At 43.3% G+C, this 24,991-nt stretch overlaps 1 protein-coding gene across 2 annotated transcripts in view; it reads right to left on the bottom strand.

Moving 5' to 3' along the window:
* The window catches only part of LOC126106385 (connectin), a 749,467-nt gene that overhangs the window by 120,544 nt on the left and 603,932 nt on the right, over positions 1-24,991 (bottom strand). For both annotated transcript variants that reach the window (XM_049912650.1, XM_049912651.1), the window contains one exon: positions 22,231-22,342. The gene's annotated coding sequence lies outside the window, so the exon portion shown is untranslated. The remainder of the gene's footprint in view (positions 1-22,230; positions 22,343-24,991) is intronic.

Consider the following 24,991-nt stretch of genomic DNA (forward strand, 5'->3'; position numbering starts at 1 on the left):
AGCATCTGAATGGTCTGGCAGATGAAGTAAACCACATGAGACGCTCATATGGTGAAACATATTCAGTGCACAGACCATTTAAAATTAAATGCTTACGTAAGAAGAAAAACCACAAAAGAGACTTACAAGATATCTTAGAAAAAGGGATGAATGTACAGGGTGTTTAAAACATGAGCGGTATATTTGAAACGGCAATAAAAACTAAACGAGCAGCGATAGATATACACCGTTTGTTGCAATATGCTTGGGACAGCAGTACATTTTCAGGCAGACAAACTTTCGAAATTACAGTAGTTACAATTTTCAACAACAGATGGCGCTGCGGTCTGGGAAACTCTATAGTACGATATTTTCCACATATCCACCATGCGTAGCAATAATATGGCGTAGTATCTGAATGAAATTACCCGAAACCTTTGACAACGTGTCTGGCGGAATGGCTTCACATGCAGATGAGATGTACTGCTTCAGCTGTTCAATTGTTTCTGGATTCTGGCGGTACACCTGGTCTTTCAAGTGTCCCCACAGAAAGAAGTCAAAGAGGTTCATGTCTGGCGAATAGGGAGGCCAATCCACGCCGCCTCCTGTATGTTTCGGATAGCCCAAAGCAATCACACGATCATCGAAACATTCATTCAGGAAATGAAAGACGTCGGCCGTGCGATGTGACCGGGCACCATCTTGCATAAACCACGAGGTGTTCGCAGTGTCGTCTAAGGCAGTTTGTACCGCCACAAATTCACGAAGAATGTCCAGATAGCGTGATGCAGTAATCGTTTCGGATCTGAAAAATGGGCCAACGATTCCTTTGGACGAAATGGCGGCCGAGACCAGTACTTTTTGAGGATGCAGGGACGATGGGACTGCAACATGGGGCTTTTCGGTTCCCCATATGCGCCAGTTCTGTTTATTGACGAAGCCGTCCAGGTAAAAATAAGCTTCGTCAGCAAACCAAATGCTGCCCACATGCATATCGCCGTCATCAATCCTGTGCACTATATCGTTAGCGAATGTCTCTCGTGCAGCAATGGTAGCGGCGCTGAGGGGATGCCGCGTTTGAATTTTGTATGGATAGAGGTGTAAACTCTGGCGCATGAGACGATACGTGGACGTTGGCGTCATTTGGACCGCAGCTGCAACACGGCGAATGGAAACCCGAGGCCGCTGTTGGATCACCTGCTGCACTAGCTGCGCGTTGCCCTCTGTGGTTGCCGTACGCGGTCGCCCTACCTTTTCAGCACGTTCATCCGTCACGTTCCCACTCCGTTGAAATTTTTCAAACAGATCCTTTATTGTATCGCTTTTCGGTCCTTTGGTTACATTAAACCTCCGTTGAAAACTTCGTCTTGTTGCAACAACACTGTGTTCTAGGCGGTGGAATTCCAACACCAGAAAAATCCTCTGTTCTAAGGAATAAACCATGTTGTCTACAGCACACTTGCACGTTGTGAACAGCACACGCTTACAGCAGAAAGACGACGTACAGAATGGCACACCCACAGACTGCGTTGTCTTCTATATCTTTCACATCACTTGCTGCGCCATCTGTTGTTGAAAATTGTAGCTACCGTAATTTCGAAAGTTTGTCCGCCTGAAAATGTGCTGTTGTCCCAAGCATATTGCAACAAACGGTGTATTTCTATCGCTGCTCGTTTAATTTTTGTTGCCGTTTCAAATATACCGGTCATTTTTGAAACACCCTGTACATCTGCATGTACGCATGTAGGAACGTATAAGTTACCCATATCTTCGTCAATGACTTGACCGATTTCAAACAAACTTGTCACACTTATTAAACAGTGTCTGAAAAGAATCACTGTCTGAATATCAGCCACCTACCGAACGGATTACCGCGGGGGTGAAATAGTACTTTACCCCATGAAGAGCGAATACCAACACCTCAATCTTCCTGTATTTGAGAATAGAGACTTGCAACAAACTTTAAACACAATTACAAATTTCAGAGTAAATGTCTTGGTTGCGAAGTTATTTATTATCACTGTCGCGTTTCTTGTTTTTTGGGGCATCATGGCATTGTGTAAAAGTAGGTGGATATGAAACCCATCCATTACAAAGCCACGTGTGATACATCCAGCTACTTTTACACAATCCCACGTTGCCCAAAAGGTCGTGAAACGCGTCGCTAATACACTGAATAGCTAAAGAAGCTGGTGCACCTGCCTAATATCGTCTGGCCCTCCCCCCCCCCCCCCCACATAGGAAGAAACGATCACCAAATACACTGAAGAACAAAAGAAACTGATAAACCTACCTAACATCGTGGAGGGACGCCGCGAGCACGCAGAAGAGCAGAAACACGACGTGGCATGGACTCGACTAATGTCTGAAGTAGTGCTGGAGGGAACTGACACCATGAATCCTGCAGGGCTCTCCATAAACCCGTAAGAGTACGAGTGGGTGAAGGACTCTTCTGACCAGCACGTTCCACGGCATCCCAGATATGCTCAGTAATGTTCATGTCAGCAGAATTTGGTGGCCAGCGGAAGTGTTTAACCTCAGAAGAGAGTTCTTGCCGCCACTCCGTAGCAATTCGTGACGTCTGGGGTGTCGCACAGTCCTGCTGGAATTGCTCAACTCCGTCGGAGTGCTCAATGGACACGAATGGATGCAGGTGATCAGAGAGGATGCTTACGTACGTGTCACCTGACAGAGTCGTATCTAGACGTATCAGGGGTCCCATATCACTCCAACTGGACACGCCCCACACCATTACAGAGCCTACACCAGCTTGAAAAGTCTCCTGTTGGCATGTAGGGTCCATGCATTCATTAGTTGTCTCCATACCCGTACACTTCCATCCGCTCGATACAATTTGAAACGAGACTTGTCCGAACAAGCAACATGTTCCCGGTCGTCAGCAGTGCAGTGTCGGTGTTGATGGGCGCAGTCAGGGCGTAAAGCTTTGTGTCGTGCAGTCGTCAAGGGTACACGAGAGGGCCTTCGGCACCGAAAGCCCATATCGAGAACGTTACCTTGAATGGTTCGCACGCTGACACTTGTTGATGGCTCAGCACTGAAATCTGCAGCAATTTCCGGAAGGGTTGCACTTCTCCCACGTTGAACGATTCTCTTCAGTGGTCATCGGTCCCTTCTTGCAGGATCTTTTTCCGGCCGCACCGATGTCGGAGATTTGATGTTTTCCCGGATTCCTGATATTGTGGTCGTACGGGAAAATCCCCACTTCATCGCTACCTCAGAGGTGCTGTGTCCCATCACTCGTGCGCCGACTATAACACCAGGTTTCAACTCACTTAAACCTTGATAACCTGCCATTGTAGCAGCAGTGACCGATCTAACAACTGCGCCAGACACTTGTTGTTTTGTCTGCCTGTTTACATATCTCTGGTCGAACGAGGAGCCGTGAAGGAAGGAGGTCGTCCGGTCTGGCGAGATAACCGCCCTGCTGTTGTTGTCGCCGTTACTCGTGGTCCAGTCACATTAATGCGACGTCAACGCCCGATAACCACTCACAGCCGGAATGTTGTAGCACTAGCTGTAGAAGATGTGTAAAGCTTCTCTAGGGGATGGGGAAACAGCGCAGTCGTTGTCTTATGGCGGAACCGGAGCGATTCGTCTGATTTCCAAAAGTGCATGACCATTGGATTTCGGGCCAAGGGTGGAAGCATTTCCTAAATGACTACGTTTGTAAGCTGTTACGACGTCACCATGGTTGACGTATACTGTGGAAGGCTGCGTTTTATTGGCATCACACTTAGGAAAAAGATTGCCTACACTGTTACTGTCCGTCCTCCTTTGGGGTATTGCTGCGCGGCGTGGGATCCTTACCAGATAGCATTAACGGAATACATCGAGAAAGATGAAATAAGGGCAGTACATTTTATAATATCGAGAAATAGGTGAGAGTGTCATGGATATGGCACAAGATTTGGGGTGGACATAACTAAAACAAAGATGTTTATGACTGTGGTGCAATTTGTTGCGGTGGTATTTTCTCACGAAATTTCAATTACCATCTTTCTAATCCGAATGCGAAAATATTCATTTGACTCCAACCTGCATAGGAAGAAACGATCATCAGATACACGGATGAAGAAAAGAAACTGGTAAACCTACCTAATATCGTGGAGGGACGCCGCGAACGCAGAAGTCGCCGTTGGTGCCGTTCTTCCAGGACCTTTTTCTGGCCGCAGCGATGCTGGAATTTGATGTTTTACGGGATTCCTGATATTGACGGTACACTCGTGAAATGGTAGTAGGGGAAAATACCCTGTTCATCCGCTACCTGTCTGATCACCTGCATCCAGCCCTCGTGCGCCGACTGTAACACCACGTTCAGAGTCACTTAATTCTTTATAACCTGCCATTCTAGCAGCAGCAACCAATCTAAAAACTGCGCCAGACACTTGTTGTTTTGTCTACCTGTTTACATATCTCTGTATTTGAATACGCTTGTCTATATCAGTTTCTTTGGCGCTTCGGTCTATCATAACGGGAATCAGAGCTTACACGGAAAGATATAGCTTTCCTTTTCTCCGCACGCCGGCCGGGGTGGCCGCGCGATTCTAAGCGCTACATTCTGGAACCACGTGACCGCAACGGTCGCAGGTTCGAATCCTGCCTCAGGCATGGTTCAAATGGCTTTGAGCACTATGGGACTTAACATCTATGGTCATCAGTCCCCTAGAACTTAGAACTACTTAAACTTAACTAACCTAAGGACATCACACAACACCCAGTCATCACGAGGCAGAGAAAATCCATGACCCCGCCGGGAATCGAACGCGGGAACCCGGGCGCGGGAAGCGAGAACGCTACCGCACGACCACGAACTTCGGACGCCTCGGGCATGGATGTGTGTGATTTCTTTAGATTAGTTAGGTTTAAGTAGTTCAAATTTCTAGTGAGCTGATGACCTCAGAAGTTAAGTCCCATAGTGCTCAGAGACATTTTTTCTCCACGCGCTGTTGGCGAGTGGAGTAATAGAGAATTAATGTGAAGGTGCTTCTATGAACCCTCCGCCGAATACCTAGAAGTCACTTGCCATGTAGATATAGATGAAGGCAAAATGGCGCTGTGCAAAACCGGTGCCGAGGCAACTGCGGTATACCATGGGCCGTAGATGATAGGGGTGAAGGACGGTCGTGAAGATGTATCCGAGCGGGCAGACGCGTAATTGATGAGCAACTGACGGGCCAGATGAACCAAGAGACTACTAACAGTGGCTCTTCAGTTGGTGCCTGGGTCGTGTACTCATACGGACAAGTATTCATCGGGACGGAGGCTGGAATTTACACACCTGTACCGGAATTGGACCACCACTGAGGCAACAGGTGGACTTTACAGATGAATCACGCTCTCAGCTCTATCGGACTGAAAGCAAACACACTGTAACAACCGCCGAAAGGGTCCGGGCCACAGGAGCGAGAGTTATGGTCTGGGGAATGTGTTCGTGGCATTCCCTGAGTGATCTCGTCATTCTGGAAGGCGCAGCAGATCGACACAAGTATTCAGCTATCATTGGGGACCAGTCTGGGTCTTTCACCGTATGATTCTTGCATCTTTAACGATCTGAAGAATGACTTACGTCAGGGGCGGGCAGGAATCCTGCACATGTGCGGTGCACTTGCACGCGTGCAGTTAACAGGTGTTCCGCGTGCACACATGGGCAAGCTGGCCACCCGCTTATCTCCCATCCCCACCATACCTTCTGTCCGCTGCTTCCTCTGTAATGCGTTTTGTTTCCTAGCTTGCTTTATTGAGTGAATGAATAAGGTTAGTAGGAGTGCTTGAAAGAAATCATGGTTTGCAAGAGTACCTATTACCTACAATACGTTTTATTTAATTATCACAGGTGGAGTTTACAATACGTTTAATATCTGGAACAAAATTTCTACATACAGACATACACAAACAGTTACGTAAATTTTCATCACTGATGTTTGCTCTTAACCGAGACTTATTAATTCAGCAAATGGTTTTCCTGCTCTCGCTATATTAAGCGCAGTCTTATAACTTGCACATACCGCTGGGCTATTATTGTTGTCGTCCTGAAAACTTGAAAACAGTGCTCCATAAAATGTTAAATCAGTTAGATGAGAGACATGACGAGAGAAAGCCGCAGATCTCTCGTGACAACAGCAACTACGACAAATTCAAATGGCTCTGAGCACTATGGGACTTAACTGCTGTGGTCATCAGTCCCCTAGAACTTAGAACTACTTAAACCTAACTAACCTAAGGACATCACACACATCCATGCCCGAGGCAGGATTCGAACCTGCGACCATAGCGGTCGCGCGGTTCCAGACTGTAGTGCCTAGAACCGCTCGGCCACTCTGGCCGGCCAACTACGACAGATTCATCTGGTATCGTCAGATCGCTCTTCTTAAGCTCAGACAATTCCCCATCCGCTCAGAATCCGACAATAAATTGTACTCGTCCTTGTGAAATTTATTATAATGGCCTTCAATACTAAACTTCCGTTGACCAGCGAGAATACTGCCACATATTAAACATTTCGAATTTTCACGTTTTTGCACAAAAAAAAATGATTCTCCCATTACTTTTTAAAAGTTAGCAAATCTCCACTTCTCCGTTTCTTGAAATACAACGTTCACTACATAGTGCTCGCTTCACATCAACGTCCGCAGCTTAGCCTGGCACTACACTGCCGCAACCTGCCGGCTGTCGCCACAGCCCCGGTCGACGCCTGCACGCGAGCAGCACACGTGCAGCGCTGTGCGCTCATGAGCCGCGTGCAACGTTTGCCCGCTCCTGACTTGCGTGGACGTCGGTTTCAGTCGGACGAGGAAGCGTAAGAGTGGGCGTAGTTGCATATCCGTCAGGGGCTGATTGCATTCTACGAAACGGGAATCATTTGCCTCGTCTCCCAGTGGGATAATTGTCGTAAGCGTCTGGTGATTACTTTTGAGTAAATCTATTCGTAGGCCCCATTGAGATGAGTCTTTGGTGTTTTCATTTGACTGCTCTAATACGAAAGTTTGCTTACGCACCACTAATATTCCGGTTTGTTTTTATTAGTCTCTATACTTGGAAAGGTATTATTGGCAACAATGAATGTTGGTATCATCTTCCAAGTAGGTACGGCATCTGCTTACATAGAGCGCACGAATATAATGTGGCTGTGAGGGTCATTTACAAAGTGGTGACTGCATTGCTGTTGTTAGACTGTAATATCATCGTCATTCAAACCTTAGCCGGAATGATTCTGTACCTTTGGCACATGCAGTCCGATTATCGGTGAGAAACTTAGAAGCATTGTGTACGACGTGTCTGTATTTGCATCAGATTAGAATACTGTAATGATTACCAACGCTTTATAAAAAAACTGTTTGGAATCATATTAAGGGGCTCCGGAACGCCATATACTTGCAATGTTAAAATAACGCTTATAAATTACATCTTTCCTCACAAAGTATTTGAGGTAGGAAGTTGAACTTTTTACAGATTATTTATTGGAATATGGGCTACAACTTAACACAGGGATTTTACAAAATTTTAGTTCAGTTATTAAATATGATTTTTTTTTCAATTGTAATGAAAATCCACAAAATTTTTTGCAAGTTTTTATTTATATATTCAAAAATATACAGTTTTTTGGAAAAATGCTGATTATGCAGAAGGTACTGTGTAACATTTACTGAAAGTTTGAAACAAATATGTTTGGAAGATCCTTAGAAAACATGTAATTAGTATGAGAAAATAAAACTTTTGGTAATCGAGCGACAAAGATTGGATTGACTTTTTAGTGCATTCCAGGTCCATAGGATGGATTATCTTCATCCTCTGCAAACTCCTCCTCCAGCTTCCTCTTGTTCCTCCTCCTGTTTACTCTTGCTTGTCTTTCTAGACTCTTTACAGCCCTGTCTGCAGCCCGAAGGCGTTCCTTGTCTAAAGCAAGCATCGCTCGTACCATGTTAGAACCTATCTTCATTCCCATATTTCTAAATACCTTGCACCTTACAACGTTGCCATCATTGAAAGTCGCAACAGCATCATACACACCAAAGTGAAGTGTTTCTATTCCAACAAATACAGTCTTGGGGATTCTCGACCATATAACACTATTTACACTTTCATTGGGGTTTTGAGTTTTTCCGTGAATACACTTTTTCAACAGTTCAGGTGCTGCTAAGTCTTAGAAAATAGGTTAGACACAACACATACTTTATCTCACATCACTAAAATGTACCTGATGAACACGGACGTTAATAATAACACCATTTGACAGCAGTTTAACAGCGCCACAATGGGTCACGCCCATGTAGAACACATTTCAAAAAAAATTTAAAAATAGTTGTAGTCTTCGGAATTGAATAAATTATATATCTACTAAAAGGTAATAGTCTGCAGATTCAGAAAACGCAAAAAAGTAAAAATCGAACTTTTCATGATTTTGAGCCTTTCCGGAGCCCCTTAAATTATATGTAGCAAAGACACACTGAGTCTCAGCTTCATCTATGATAGTAAAAAAATGCCGAAACAATGAATTAAAATTTCTCCTCGTACAAATTTTAATTCATTACTTTGGCCTGTACTATTTACACTTTCATTGGGGTTTTGAGCTTTTCCGTGAATACACTTTTTCAACAGTTCAGGTGCTGCTAAGTCTCTGAAAATTGGTTAGCCACAACACATACTTTATCTCACATCACTAAAATGTACCTGATGAACACGGACGTTAATAATAACACCATTTGACAGCAGTTTAACAGCGCCACAGTGGGTCACGCCCATGTAGAACACATTTCAAAAAAAATTTAAAAATAGTTGTAGTCTTCGGAATTGAATAAATTATATATCTACTAAAAGGTAATAGTCTGCAGATTCAGAAAACGCAAAAAAGTAAAAATCGAACTTTTCATGATTTTGAGCCTTTCCGGAGCCCCTTAAATTATATGTAGCAAAGACACACTGAGTCTCAGGTTCATCTATGATAGTAAAAAAATGCCGAAACAATGAATTAAAATTTCTCCTCGTACAAATTTTAATTCATTACTTTGTCCTGTATTCACTATATACGATAAACTGTTTGGAAATTATAACGATGGGACGCAGTGGCTGTAACTTCCTGTAAAGAATATCGTGCCGGAACTCTTTTGCCGGCGAAGTGCAAGAGCTCGACATTGCATGGCCTGGACAAGTCGTTGGAAGGGTCCGCAGTAATAACAAGCCATGCTGCCTCTATAACCGTTCATAATTGCTAAAGTATTGCCGGTGCAGGATCTTTTGCGCAAACTGACCTTTCGACTATGTCCCATAAATGTTCGATGGGAATCATGTGGGGTGATACAAATGGCCATATCATTCGCTCGAACTGTCCAAGAGGTTCTTGAAACCAATCGCCACCGCCGCATTGTCATCCATAAAAAAATCGTTGTTTGGGAAACAAATGTCCGTGAATGGCTGAAAATTGTCACCAAGTAGCCGAACATAACAATTTACCCTCAATAATCGGTCCATTTGGACCTCAGCACTGAGTCCGCTCCGTGTAAACATAGCCCACACCATTACAGAGTCACGACCAGCTTGCACAATCTCTTGTTGACAGCTTAGATCCATAGCTTCGTGGGGTTGGCCAAACTCGACGCTTACTGTCATCTCCTACCAACTGAAGTCGGGGCTCATTTTATCAGGCAGCGGTTTTCCAGTAGTCTAACTTAACGCCACATTTCGCTTCACCGTCCTAACGGATACGTTCATTGTAGATGTCTGCTGTTATTTCACATAGTGTTGCTTGTCTGTTAGCACTGACAACTCTACCCAAACGTCGCTGCTATCCGTTGTTAAGTGAAGGATGTCGCCCACTGCGTTGTACGTGGTGAGGCCCACTGCCTTAAATTTTGTATTTGCGACACACCCTCGAGATTTTGGGTCCCGGATAACTGAATTTCCTAACAATTTCAGAAATGGCATGTCCCATGTGTCTAGCTCCAACTACCATTTCGTGTTCAAAGTCTGTTAATACCCGTCATACCGCCATAACCATGCCGGAAGCATTTTCCCGTGAATCACCTGAGTTCAAGCGATACCTCCGCCAATGGACTGCCCTTTTATACGTTGTGTACGCGATACTACCGCCATGTACAGGGTTATTACAAATGATTGAAGCGATTTCACAGCTCTACAATAACTTTATTATTTGAGATATTTTCACAATGCTTTGCACACACATACAAAAACTCAAAAAGTTTTTTTAGGCACACACAAATGTTCGATATGTGCCCCTTTAGTGATTCGGCAGACATCAAGCCGATAATCAAGTTCCTCCCACACTCGGCGCAGCATGTCCCCATCAGTGAGTTCGAAAGCATCGTTGATGCGAGCTCGCAGTTCTGGCACGTTTCTTGGTAGAGGAGGTTTAAACACTGAATCTTTCACATAACCCCACAGAAAGAAATCGCGTGGGGTTAAGTCGGGAGAGCGTGGAGGCCATGACATGAATTGTTGAACATGATCTCCACCACCACCGATCCATCGGTTTTCCAATCTCCTGTTTAAGAAATGCTTCTGCTTTAGCCTTTTCCGTAAGATTTTCCAAACCGTCGGCTGTGGCACGTTTAGCTCCCTGCTTGCTTTATTCGTCGACTTCCGCGGCTACGCGTGAAACTTACCCGCACGCGTTCAACCGTTTCTTCGCTCACTGCAGGCCGACCCGTTGATTTCCCCTTACAGAGGCATCCAGAAGCTTTAAACTGCGCATACCATCGCCAAATGGAGTTAGCAATCGGTGGATCTTTGTTGAACTTCGTCCTGAAGTGTCGTTGCACTGTTATGACTGACTGATGTGAGTGCATTTCAAGCACGACATACGCTTTCTCGGCTCCTGTCGCCATTTTGTCTCACTGCGCTCTCGAGCGCTCTGGCGGCAGAAACCTGAAGTGCGGCTTCAGCCGAACAAAACTTTATGAGTTTTTCTACGTATCTGTAGTGTGTCGTGACCATATGTCAATGAATGGAGCTACAGTGAATTTATGAAATCGCTTCAATCATTTGTAATAGCCCGGTATATTCGTGTTATCCCATGACTTTTGTCACGTCATGGTATAATTTATTTTTAATCTAATAGTGAGTCGTTTTCTTTGTAGAGTGAGCTGGACTGAAAATATTTTATCTTTTTCCACAGTAATTAAGTACGGTTGCAATTTTTATTTGTTAGTCGCTGCGTGAAATAACAGACACCAGGTTATGCTTTGTTTTACGTTTTAGTAATGTTTGGAGTTGGGAAACGCCCGACACGGCGGAAAATTATCAGCGGCAATCAGTTGCGTATTCCAGGATCCCAGTCAAGATTTTTATGCTGATAATTTCGTAGAGGATTTCTATTTTAGACCCGACGTCCGGCTTGCAGTCTTCAACGAGTTTATTTTTTATTTATTTATTTTTTGTAATTTTGCCACCACAAATGGGACGAATCGTTTTGTCCTGTACATTACGCCTGTACATTAGCGGATGCGACGCTTTACCGCACACATGCAGGCCGTAAGCACTTCACTTACTCACTCTTTTGCCGATAAATTCGTGCTGTTGGGGCTTATGAATAGCGCAGACTGATATCAGTACTAATAGCGTCATAGTTACTACCAACAGCTCGGAAAACGCATCGAGGGTGCAGTTTCGACCAGGACTGGCTTTGTAACCATGCATGTTGCCAGTGCGCGCGCTTATTGCAGTCGGTTGAACAGAACGACCTGCATTTTGTGGTCGCTGGCCAAAAGTTCGCCGCCCTCGATACACACAACTCTCCACAATATTTGCACTGTCGCACGTGAATGCCCATCCTGAACTGAGCCAGTGAAATCGACCGTTTGCTCGTTTCTCTCGAGCCAGTTAATGCGCGCTGTTCGTGTTCTGTTCTGGACAGGGACGTATATGTCAATTGTTCGCCTCGTTTAACAGAAGCACATTGATTTCCGGGTTTGTTGATGATTGTCAGCTGGTACTCGTTCCACGTTAGCTCCATAGCAATTATTATGCTGGTAACCGGTTTCTCTACTAGGTACATCATGAAAAGCAGGATTATTTTAAATGATTGGCGATGTGGTTTCGTTTTTTAAGTTTTAATTTTATTTTTTACATAGGGTCAGTAGAAAACGACATTTTAAACCCTACAGTCGCGAGATACTGTTGTGCACGGGAGTGAAACTCATACAGTGTCGTCTGTTAATACGTCCTTGGTTCGCTGTCACGCCACTTGGAGCGCTGCGAGTATATCGGTCCATCATCTTGCTTTCTTACTGGCTAAATGTTTTAGTCTTCCATGTTCGCTTCCGTTCCATAGTTAACAGACATTGGTTTCATCATAGTGCACTTGTTATTACGACTTCTCATGCTTACTGCGCTCTTTGAATTGCGTTGGAAATATGTTACTTGTAATTTGATAGCGTTCTTCCGCAGCCATAATTCTGTGTAGGTAAACAATTGCAAATTTGCTTCTGTTTCATATAGGGCCGAAGCTGTTTCCGATGCATGGTGTTCTGCAGACTTATGTGTATCTGATATTCCTTACGAATCTGAGTCTGAACTGCTTAATTTCAATGCGACGTAAGTTATTGTTCGCATTCTACATTAGTTTTGTTGGCATCCGTGATCGATACTTCTCCAAGTTAACCCATTATAACTGTGTTGGTATTCATCTTTAGTATTATTATTATTTAGTATTATTATTATAATTTTTACTAGCGAATGTCCCCATTGGACAATAAGTCGGTGATTTGCAATCTTTCTTGAGGGTCTTTCTTATTTTAGCAGTATTTCTTAATTTTTTTCCCGAAGGCTTCCTTTCATTCTTCAGTCCACTTTGGTCAATACAGTTATGGTTCTGTCTCTGGAGTAAACATCCACTTACTAATTTTACTTCTGAATGTATACCTGTGTGATGTGTTTATTACGTCAATTTCTGTTTTTATCAGATCCTTCTTAACTTCAGTGAGCCAGGTATTAATGCTCTAAGTGATGTCACATAGTTCAATAGTTAGTGCGTTTCTAGGTAATCTGTCTAGGTGTCCATGGATCTTAAATGTCTCTTTCCTAGCCAGCTGCTGTGGCCGAGTGGTTCTAGGCGCTTCAGTTTGGAACCGTGCGACCGCTACGTCGCAGATTCGACTCCTGCCTCGGGCATGGATGTGTGCGATGTACTTAGGTTAGTTAGGTTTAAGTGGTTCTATGTTCTAGGAGACTGATGACCTCAGATGTTAATTCCCATAGTGCTCAGAGCCATTTGAACCATTTCGTCTCCTTATGTCAGTTTCGATGTTTGGATGGTTTGCAGTTTGTTTCCATCTTCTGGCTATTTTTCTAATTCTCTTTCTCTCAACGTTCTTAATTTCTTGTAAATCTAGTTTCCAAGTCAATGAGAGTGTTTCACTGGCATGTGTGACTGGCGGTTTGATAACTGTGTTGATGTGTTTGATTTTAGTGCCTTTTGAGAGGAAATTTTTGTCATACAAAATTGAAACAAGTATGGATGCTGTCTTATTGTTATGTTTTCCTTGCATAGTGTGTCGTTCTTTAGCGGATACAGGAGCGAGGAACAGAGCCTGTTCGTGAGCATGGGACTCAGATATAAATTTACCCTACATCTAATATCAAACAATAAAAACAATACGTATTTTTTTTTGAAGTGCTGACAGCGTCAGTTGCTAACGGTAGATCTAAATGTAGACATACATGAAGATACAAAAATTTCTAAATCTGTCACTCTTTCATACAATGTCTGATCACAAGATGTCGAGTCCTGGTCACTATGAAAGTATGTAAATGTTATCGAAGTGTCAAACGCACAAAAGGGGCTTTGTGCATGAATGTTCGAACTTAAGTACAGCCGCCGCTAGAGCTCCGGAGAGCGGATGCTTGCATCTCATTGGCGGAAGCGTAACCGTCCAGGCAGCGCCCATTTGCTGTGGTGGCGGTTGTAGGAAGCGCGGCGACGTAACTGACTGCGCACGTATTTGAAAATGCGACCGACCGGATAGCGGCCGGTACCACAGATATATCTTTCCACGAAATGAGTGTGTCATTCAGCTTTAAATGGTGTTGCTTCCTGCCACTGAATGACATGCATTTCACAGTGTGTTGCAGAGTACGGACGTCTTGGTGAATAGTGCATTCTTTCTTGCCAAAGCTAAAAATACGACAGTACTTAAGCAAAGGTATCCTCATGTTACTACCAGGTACTACGAATAGTACATTTTAGCAGTAGTCAATCAAAATTCCGGTGGTCTCCATTAATTGCGAGATTACAAAAACGGATGGTAACAAAAATAACGTAGGATACGTGCAACATACTTACAGTGAATACTTGACAAACGGATTTGTAAGCTGTGACAAATAGTCATGAGTCCATAGAATACCACGTGACTAAAACCAGTTTCCATTTCTTACGAAGCAAAACAGATTATGAATCATTTAATCCACCCAAAATTACAGATGAGAGGAATCATTAATTACAATACGAGCAAAATACTTACGTTACAATTCAAAGACTGCATTACGCATAATATGGTGGTAACCAGGAACATAACTTCCACTTGATAACAGTCACACCGTCGAAATTGTAATATTAAGTTTTAAAAGTAGACTCTTCTCACCACCAGATTAGCAGACTCAAATGTAAAGTATAAATGAAAAATATTAACATGTAGTAATAGTATTTCGAAAAGCAATAATGCAGATATCCGCACCTTATTATTCGTATTCAGAGTTCACTGCCACGCCACTTGGAGCGCTGCTGCCCTTCTCTGTTAACGTGTCGTAACACAGGCCCTTCACTTCTGATGTTTTGATATTTTGTGCTGTTATGACACCTAGCGGCGAGAAAGGTAGGCGTCAGACTAATATTAGTTTTTAATTATTTTTCAACTTAATTAACGAAATAATTACTATATGTTTGCGTTGCAGGCGTTCTTAAATCATCATGAGACATTAATTATTGTGAAATAAATTTAGAAACAACTGAATGCCTGTGATTCAGTGGCATTATATACGAATTATTCATGAAGACGTACTTTCGAATACGCTTATAATTGCAGCTTAGTACTCTGAAACCAAGAGAATATAAACACGTATATCAGGACATCTTCAGGTGTTGCATGTCAACAGATCGCCGGGAAAGTTTGAAGAATTACGTATGTTATGCACGATAAGCATATATTTATGTAATATGTCAAATCAGAAGCACGTTCAGCCGTCTGTATTTCAAATTTTATTTCACTTACGCGACCAGTTTCGGCGTTTGACTACGCCACCTTCAGGCCGAATCTGATCGTATAAGTAAAGCAAAATATGAAATATAGATGGTCAAACGGGTTTTTCATTTGACATTTCGTACTGAACACATTAAGTCCCTCAAGAGTTCTGTATGAAGTTGAACTTACAGAGACTTGATATACACTCCTGAAAATTGAAATAAGAACACCGTGAATTCATTGTCCCAGGAAGGGGAAACTTTATTGACACATTCCTGGGGTCAGATACATCACATGATCACACTGACAGAACCACAGGCACATAGACACAGGCAACAGAGCATGCACAATGTCGGCACTAGTACAGTGTATATCCACCTTTCGCAGCAATGCAGGCTGCTATTCTCCCATGGAGACGATCGTAGAGATGCTGGATGTAGTCCTGTGGAACGGCTTGCCATGCCATTTCCACCTGGCGCCTCAGTTGGACCAGCGTTCGTGCTGGACGTGCAGACCGCGTGAGACGACGCTTCATCCAGTCCCAAACATGCTCAATGGGGGACAGATCCGGAGATCTTGCTGGCCAGGGTAGTTGACTTACACCTTCTAGAGCACGTTGGGTGGCACGGGATACATGCGGACGTGCATTGTCCTGTTGGAACAGCAAGTTCCCTTGCCGGTCTAGGAATGGTAGAACGACGGGTTCGATGACGGTTTGGATGTACCGTGCACTATTCAGTGTCCTCTCGACGATCACCAGTGGTGTACGGCCAGTGTAGGAGATCGCTCCCCACACCATGATGCCGGGTGTTGGCCCTGTGTGCCTCGGTCGTATGCAGTCCTGATTGTGGCGCTCACCTGCACGGCGCCAAACACGCATACGACCATCATTGGCACCAAGGCAGAAGCGACTCTCATCGCTGAAGACGACACGTCTCCATTCGTCCCTCCATTCACGCCTGTCGCGACACCACTGGAGGCGGGCTGCACGATGTTGGGGCGTGAGCGGAAGACGGCCTAACGGTGTGCGGGACCGTAGCCCAGCTTCATGGAGATGGTTGCGAATGGTCCTCGCCGATACCCCAGGAGCAACAGTGTCCCTAATTTGCTGGGAAGTGGCGGTGCGGTCCCCTACGGCACTGCGTAGGATCCTACGGGCTTGGCGTGCATCCGTGCGTCGCTGCGGTCCGGTCCCAGGTCGACGGGCACGTGCACCTTCCGCCGACCACTGGCGACAACATCGATGTACTGTGGAGACCTCACGCCCCACGTGTTGAGCAATTCGGCGGTTCGTCCACCCGGCCTCCCGCATGCCCACTATACGCCCTCGCTCAAAGTCCGTCAACTGCACATACGGTTCACGTCCACGCTGTCGCGGCATGCTACCAGTGTTAAAGACTGCGATGGAGCTCCGTATGCCACGGCAAACTGGCTGACACTGACGGCGGCGGTGCACAAATGCTGCGCAGCTAGCGCCATTCGACGGCCAACACCGCGGTTCCTGGTGTGTCCGCTGTGCCGTGCGTGTGATTATTGCTTGTACAGCCCTCTCGCAGTGTCCGGAGCAAGTATGGTGGGTCTGACACACCGGTGTCAATGTGTTCTTTTTTCCATTTCCAGGAGTGTATTTCTCTTGTTCGTTCTTATTACGATAGGCGATTGCCTTGACATGCAGCAGTTTTCTAATAAGTCCATTGATTCACAAGTTGTTACATTTCGCTTGACTTTCTAATACACGAATACTTCTGTAAATGTAATTATTGTTGCTACAAACGTGCATGTGTAGAAGATTCTTGCTGTTATGGCTCTGATGTAGCAACAATTGTCGAATTTGTTTCTTTCGTGTTGGGAAGAAGTTTTATTGCACTTGGCGTTTTACTATCACGTCTATGTGGTTTTCCCTTCAGCTGAAGCTGTGGTGGATTATTTTGTACTTTGAATGATGTAGATTTCGTATACCACATGAGTTTCCCATGTTGCACATTCATTGATTTCAATGGAAGCGTGATGAAAGAAAACGTCACGTCGTTGAGTAGATACGTCCTTCTCCGAAATGTCCGGTCTTCTGCTGTTTAGTAGTCATTTTCCGTCTTAAAAAGTAAGCGGTTGTTTGGTTAAGTTGGGGGAGGGGACCAAACAGCGAGGTCATCGGTCCAAAAAAGTAAATGTCATTCTTCATCAAATACCTGTATGTTACAAAATAATCGCAAATAAACTGCTCGTAATGTGGCGCTTCATACTTACCGGGGTCTTTAGGAAACTAAAGACATACAAATGTGGTGTATTTTTTTTAAAATTGCTGGTTTTCATGGCACTACATACCTGTAGTAAAAACCATGCTAGAAATCAATACAAACAACATTATTCGCAGTCACCCGATGCTGTATAGAGAAGTGTACCTTCCTGTCCACTAGGAGCGCTACTGTCGCACTGTATAACAAAAATAAGGAGGAGTGACGTGACTGTGTGAGTTAGACTGTGGTAGCAAACTTCAAATTTAGGGAGGAGGACGATTAAACTAATACGTACTGTGTAATTTCGGGGAGAAACTTGGAGAGAACCGTTATCGCAAAGTAACGTGAGCAACGAATTTCTATTCTGTTATCAATTTTGCTGTAGGTTAAACATGAGTAAATCTTAATTCTTTTTAGAAGAAAGTGTTTCATACTTAGCAAAACCTTTGTTTGATGTGGGGTACTTCGTTTTCATTCCGTTACAAGAACATTGTAGAAATTTCTCTAGAAAACCTCTCCAAGATTTGCTCATCATCGACTGTAGCTACCTCTGTTAACGGCCGATGGTAGTTACAGAAGTGTTTACCAAACGACGGCCAGCGTAATAGGAAATCATGTTGTACGAGAGACAGTAATGTGCTTTTTTTCATTTGTAGTAACATGTCCGTAGCAACTGTTGATATCTCCGCGACGATGTGCCGTACCACACCGTTAGAGAAGCGAAATCAAAATGGCACAGCCAGTGCCACAATGAGTCAGCACGTGGCCCATAGAGAGCTGTTGTCTTCGGTTTGTTTTAGGCCTAAAAGTTTGGGATGTAAAAGAAAACACCACTTTACTTTGGTCCCAAAAAGTATAAGTACATTTCCTAGGATGGGTATGGTCAAACAGACATTTAAAACATTAATTCTTTTCGCACTGCGGGAAAATATAAAAGCTATGTTACTGCAGTCATATTTTTAATACATATTCGATTCATTAAACTATTTAAAATAATAAAGTTAGTTCATAGAATGAAATAAGGTATTCAACATTATTAAATCAAATTAAACAAAAGATTTGTACTTAAAACCAAATTGTACGTATGAAAATAAAACCACAATCGCTATCGTACGGATTTTAAAAAATTATCGTTTTGTAATTAATGGATACCAAATCTTTATATTACGAGCATAGAGCTTTAGCCACTATGCTACGTAGCTACTGGACTCACACAGCTTTATTTGTAATGGTTTTGTGCCTCTCGACAGCCAAACCCACACCACTCTATGAGTGGTTTGAAAAAGTCAAGCCCATCCCTGATGTCCCAAAGGAAAATAATTCTTTACTGTCTTTGGAAGTAAATGAATTATAACGACAACATTTTACTATCAGATTAAACACCAATAATTGATACCTACACTGTTATATATGTTGCACATAGAACCTACTTAAAGGAAACCTGGTAGCGTATATAACGAAACAAATAAGCTTACCTTAATTCTCCAGCGTTTCTTGTTTTTCTGTAGTACAATTTCGCAATGGTAAGATAAAATTATATTTCATTCTCTTAATATCTCCTACTGTTGCTAAACAGCAGTGTTGTATCCCATTAGTCCACAACAACTGGCAAACTCAAGAGCCGTGAAACAATAACACGTTACACAACACTATTGTCCACCAACAAGGTAGGAACGGTCACTCTACAGGCTTGTTTCGAAAGTATTTAAAGAAAAGGAAATTCGCTACGGAAGGAATGACGACCGTAATAACAGACCTACAAAAATAAATGCAGTATCAATCTATTACTTCCTTATTGCTAATAATCAGAAGCCTGCGCTATTTGATCAGGTTTTACCAGTTCGGACAAGATTAGGGAATTGGCCTGTAATTTTTTTTTATATTGTCCACGTACGACACATACTGTAGGGTGTGCCCATCACTCACTTTTAGAAATGGGCTAAAGTTGTTAATACTCATTGTAGATTTGGACACCACCGCCTTTCCTTTAGACAGCAGACAGATTAACTGTCATATTTAATATCACAGATTTTTTACGCTCCGGCGGTAGATATCCTATTGCACGGGAACAGTAAAATTTGATAACTCTTGCTACGTGGTTAATCCAGTACTGGGCGCAGCCATTAATAATGTACAGTTTCATACGATAGTTCTTATTCTTTTCCCTGTGAACATGTAGTCTTGTCTTAGTGTGAAGATAAGTTAGCTCTTCTGTACTATCGCACTTATTGTATCTCTCTTCAGACTAAAAATGAACTGATTTTTACAATGATAAATATAGAGGAGCTTAAATGACAGATCCACCTGTAAATACGAGGGTTGGAACTATAATAGTGGCGACTATTTACTTATAGCTCGTTCAAAATAGATACGTATTTCAAAGTTTTACTGACCTTCAAAGTAGCCACCAGCACTGTGTATAACCCGTTGCCAGCGATGTGGAAGTCGTAGGATACTCTTAGCAGTGTCAGTTGTGTTGACAGTTCGAGCAGCGCGGTCTATTGCACGACGAATTTGTAGCTGTTCTGAAGCGAATGCCGTGAAGTGTTTCCTTCAGTTGAGAAATCGAGTTGAACTCACGAGGGCTTAAGTCAGGGGAGTGCAGTAGGTGGTATAGCACTTAGCAACCCCATCAGTCAAACAAATCAGTAACAGCTTGCACTGTATGTGCTTGAGCACTGTCCTGCAAAATGATGGTCATCACTTCTTTCTCTATGCTGTTCATTTTTTGGAACACAACCTACGACCATCTTAGGGACAGAAGTGATGACACTTTCTGCAGGACCTGACCATCATTTTCAAAAACAAATGCTCAAGCGCGTACAGTGCTATACCACCTACTGCACTCAGCTGACTCAAGCCATCGTGATTTCTACACGATTTATAAACTGAAGGAAACACTTGACGGCATTCACTTCAGAACTGCTACAAATTCGGCGGGCAATAGACCGCGCCGCTCGAAGTGTCAAGACACCTGGAACTGTTAAGCGAATCCTACGACTTCAACATCGCTGACAACGGGTTATACACAATGCTGGTGACTACTTTGAAGGTCAGTAAAACTTTGAAATACGTATCTCTTTTTTACGAGCTGTAAATAAATAGTTGCCACTATTATAGTTCCAACCCTCGTACATTACTGTAAAAGATTAAGTAGATACCTTCATTTTCTCCCTTGAACTACGTCCTCTTAACCTGAACTAAATGTCGTGTCCCAACAGAGGATAGAGGGAAGACAGGAGGTTTAAGGTCAGCCTGCAAATTTCCGAGCGGTGAGGAACAAACGCGGAAAGACAAATTCCCAGGGAAGACAGGTGGATGACTTGGAACAGCGCCAAACACTGTCGCAGGGCTTCTTCGAGAGGCGCGGATTCTGGGACTCGACTGGACGCTTGCAGCAGGACGCTTATGGAATGCAGGGGTTTGATTAGCACTGTTTATTAGGAATCAGACTAACTGCTGCACTGAAGGCTAATTCTAAACACTAGAAAAAGCAAAGGAGGCAACTGGTTGCAAAACAGAAGTCATGTCATAGAGGGGGTGGGTGCCAACAGAAGTAGCTAACACTAGGAGCACGATACGTAAGCACTTGCGAGCAGCACTCCAGGTGAGAAAACCGGACGCGTCGGATGTTACGGAGGCTGCCCATGAGAGACAAGGGGTCGGAGCCGCGGCGATATGACTGAGAACTCCCCAACAAATACAAAAAACATGGGGTGTTAAAGACTCGTGGCGGCGCACTATTTCTCCCATCCTACGGTCGACCCACTAACCAGTCGGCACTTAATCAGCTTCGGCTAATCTGACGAGCCTCTCTGCAACACATTCAGATTCCGCCCCTACTCGGTAGGTAGGGATGCTTCTAGACTTCACATTAGCAGACTCCAAGTTTGGTATCAACAGCGTTCAGCTGAAAGCTTAACGTCACTGCCACTCCTATTATGGCCAGCAACCCCAGTGTTCAAATGGTTCAAATGGCTCTGAGCGCTATGGGACTTAACATCTGAGGTCATCAGACCCCTAGAACTTATGACTACTTAAACCTAATGAACCTAAGGACATCACACACATCCATTCCCGAGGCAGGATTCGAACCTGCCAACGTAGCGGTCACGCGGTTTCAGATTGAAGCGCCTTGAACCGCTCGGCGACACCGACCGGCTAACAGCAGCGTTTTACGTCAGTTGGTTCCGTCCTCCGCCCTTCTTTGGGTGGGGCTACTGTAGTAGCACTCCAAACCACTGACGTTGCAATTCTCAGGAGCAAGTATCAAGCTTGCTGCCGGCCAGTGTGGCCGAGCGTTTCCAGGTGCCTGAGTCTGGAAACGCGCGACTGCTGCGGTCGCAGGTTCGAATCCTGCCTCGGGAATGGATATGTGTGGTGTCCTTGGGTAGGTTATGTTGAAGTAGTTCTAAGTTCTAGGGGACTGATGACATCAGATGTTAAGTCCCTTAGTGCTCAGAGCCATTTGAACCATCTGAACCATCAAGCTTGCTGCCTCTGCTAAGAAGTGCCTTTTCGTGGCCATCTTATACTTTGAGGGCTTATAATAGCATCTAGGCGGTGGATGGAGTTACCAGGTGACTTCTCCACTGCGACAGTTGCCCAGAGCGTCTGCAATTTGGACGGCTCTACTGCTGCTCTCTATCTCCGGTAAGCTAACGCTGCCACCTTTGCCTCCTCTCTGCAATGTGCCTCTGATTTCCTACCTTGGAGTGCTCTTGATGTCTCCCAATAGTCATAAGCGTAACAACGTATAAGTCATTAAGCCATGAATATATGACATCACTCACCGAAATGAGACTCACCTAAGAGACAGTAGCAGCTCAGTCGTTGCAGATAGTCTACGGCGCCGGCAAAGTCAGTGCGTCATCACAGTAGGCAACCACCAGGAGGAGAGCTCGCCCTGTGTCTCGGTCCCTGAAACAATCCAGAAAAAACGTAAAATATTAATAAAACGAACACCGAAAGTTTTTGAAACTGTAAATAGAGTGGGACAGGGAGATGAAATGTCTCCATTATTAGGTCATTCAAATGCGTGTTAACGAAAACACCACAAGAATGGGGAGAGAGAACAGAAGAAAAGGGAATAAACAAAATGAGATTTGGAAAGAAGAAAGGGAGAGAGCCTTTAAACGGGAATTCAAAAACCAATTATCATAGATACAGCTTTAAAAAGTGTTTTAATGTAGCGAAACTGTTTCATAAAAGTTTTCATCCCCTGTTTGACTCCATTAGAAGTTGAATTTCCAAAAAAAACGCATATTCCGTTGTTTGCAACCGAAAATCGGAATACAAATTATCATATACTTAGCTTTAAAAATGCTTGCATAAAGTGATATTTTCATAAAATTCGTCATACTATATTTTACCCCTTCGTACAAGTTAGTAAATCTAGTTAAATTCTAAAAAAACAATGGAACACTTAATTCTTATTTCTAAATGAGAAGTGAAATGCCAATTTTCGTAGATGGAGCGTTAAAAATGGTGTAACAGTTCTTTAATAACGATCTATTTTTTAAAAACTTTCCCTCTCTATTTTACCCAATTAGGGGTTGAATTTCCAAAAATGCTGTAACACAATCTTACTTTTGTTTCTGAACGAGGAACCAAATACCAATTTTCGTGCTTCTAACTTCAAAATTATTCCCGGCGGGGTCAGGGATTTTCTCTGCCTCGTGATGGCTGGGTGGTGCTGTCCTTAGGTTAGTTAGGTTTCAGTAGTTGTAAGTTCTTTGGGACTGATGACCATAGATGCTAAGTCCCATAGTGCTCAGTGCCATTTGAACCATTTTTTATAGCTTCAAAATTGCCTTAATAGCGTCATATTTTCATAAAACATTTCATACCTTATTTCGCCCTTTTAGTGGTGGAATTAGGAAAAATCCCTTCTTCAGCAATACCTGAAGTATAAATCAGCACCCTCTCCAAAATTCTATTCTTAGCGGCTTATGCTGCGCTACGATGTGTCAGTGAATTACTCAGCTTCATAACCAAAGAACACTATAAATTGAAACAATCAGTGCCGTCACAATGATATCATTATTTTCATTATACACTGGAACTTATCTGGAGACAAATGCATACGTTATACAGATTAAATTATATTGTTTCTGCAGTTTTTCACTCTGCGGGGAAGTGTGAGCTGTTATGAAACATCCTGGCAGATTAAATCTGTGTGCCACCACAGGACTCGAAAACGAGACCCTTGCCTTCTGCGGGCAAGTGCTCTACCATCAAAGCTACCCAAAAATTACAACTCGTACTCACAGCTTTACATGCGCCACAACACCTCCAAAACATGAGAACCAAAGCTGTGAGGACGGGTCGTTAGTCGTGCTTTAGTAGCTCTCCTGGTAGAGTACTTGCCCATGAAAGGCAAAGGTACCGGATTCGAGTCTTGGTCTGGCACATAGTTCAGTCTTCCAGAAATAAAGAAAAACTCCTTCCGGCAACAACTTTACCGAAGCGCAAGGAAATAACATAACAACCTGTCCCTAATGGTAAATGGATTTGCAAAACTGTAAAAAAATCATGTATCTTCTTTCTACCCCCAGATTATTTTACAAAAATACACTAAAATAATATAATGACAAGCAGAATGGCGTACAGTAATTATTTAGAATTCACTACTAGGTAAGTCTTCATTGTATACCAGATAGACATTGACAAATACAAGACAATCTACATAGAAATGCAACCAACTGTATCATCTACAAGGAAAATGCAAAACACATATGAAATACAGTAACTATAACCAATACGTGATTACTTGACACCTGCCTTACCGTGATTTCAAACACACAATAGTAATCACTCACTCATATGATACCACGGTCATGCTACCCAGATAAATTTAAAAAATTTGTAGAGCCATCAAATTCCTCAGACCTCACCAGGTTCGTTTTTTTCTCTCTTTCTTTTCAATCATGCCTCTTGACTGGTTTAATGCGGCCCTCCACGAATTCCAGTCCTGTGCCAACCTCTTCATCTCAAAGTAGCACTTAAAAACTACTTCCCCAATTATTTGCTGGATGTACTCAAATCTCTGTCTTCCTCTACAGTTTTTGCCTTCTACACTCTCTCTAATACCATGGAAGTTATTCCCTCATGTCTTCACAGATGTCCTATCATCCTGTCCCTTCTCCTTGTCAGTGTTTTCCACATATTCCTTTCCTCTCCGATTCTGCCCAGAATATTTAATCCGGCGGCCTTCAGCCGCTTCGCATGGTGATCTCATATATGTATACGATTTATCTTATTCCTAAATTTAACTGTGTCACGTCCTTTCAAAATTGAACTTATTCTAAAGCATCTGTTTGGAGGCCTTCAGCCGCGTATTTGTGAACTAAATGATAATAAATTACAATTGTGAAATGAATGCGACTGCAACTCTCTTGGCCCTTTCCACCAACCTAATCACCTGATCAGCCCTGCATGATTTAGCCGACGTTTCAGACTGATTGCATAAGTGGCTGAGATGGACCAACATGTTACTGACTTGCTCAATTTGTGAAGCTCTTTCACTTGAATAAATCATTAAAACTCTCTGAAATAGTAATCATTTAT

This window comes from Schistocerca cancellata, chromosome 10, assembly GCF_023864275.1.
Source record: "Schistocerca cancellata isolate TAMUIC-IGC-003103 chromosome 10, iqSchCanc2.1, whole genome shotgun sequence".
NCBI classification, from domain to species: domain Eukaryota; kingdom Metazoa; phylum Arthropoda; class Insecta; order Orthoptera; family Acrididae; genus Schistocerca; species Schistocerca cancellata.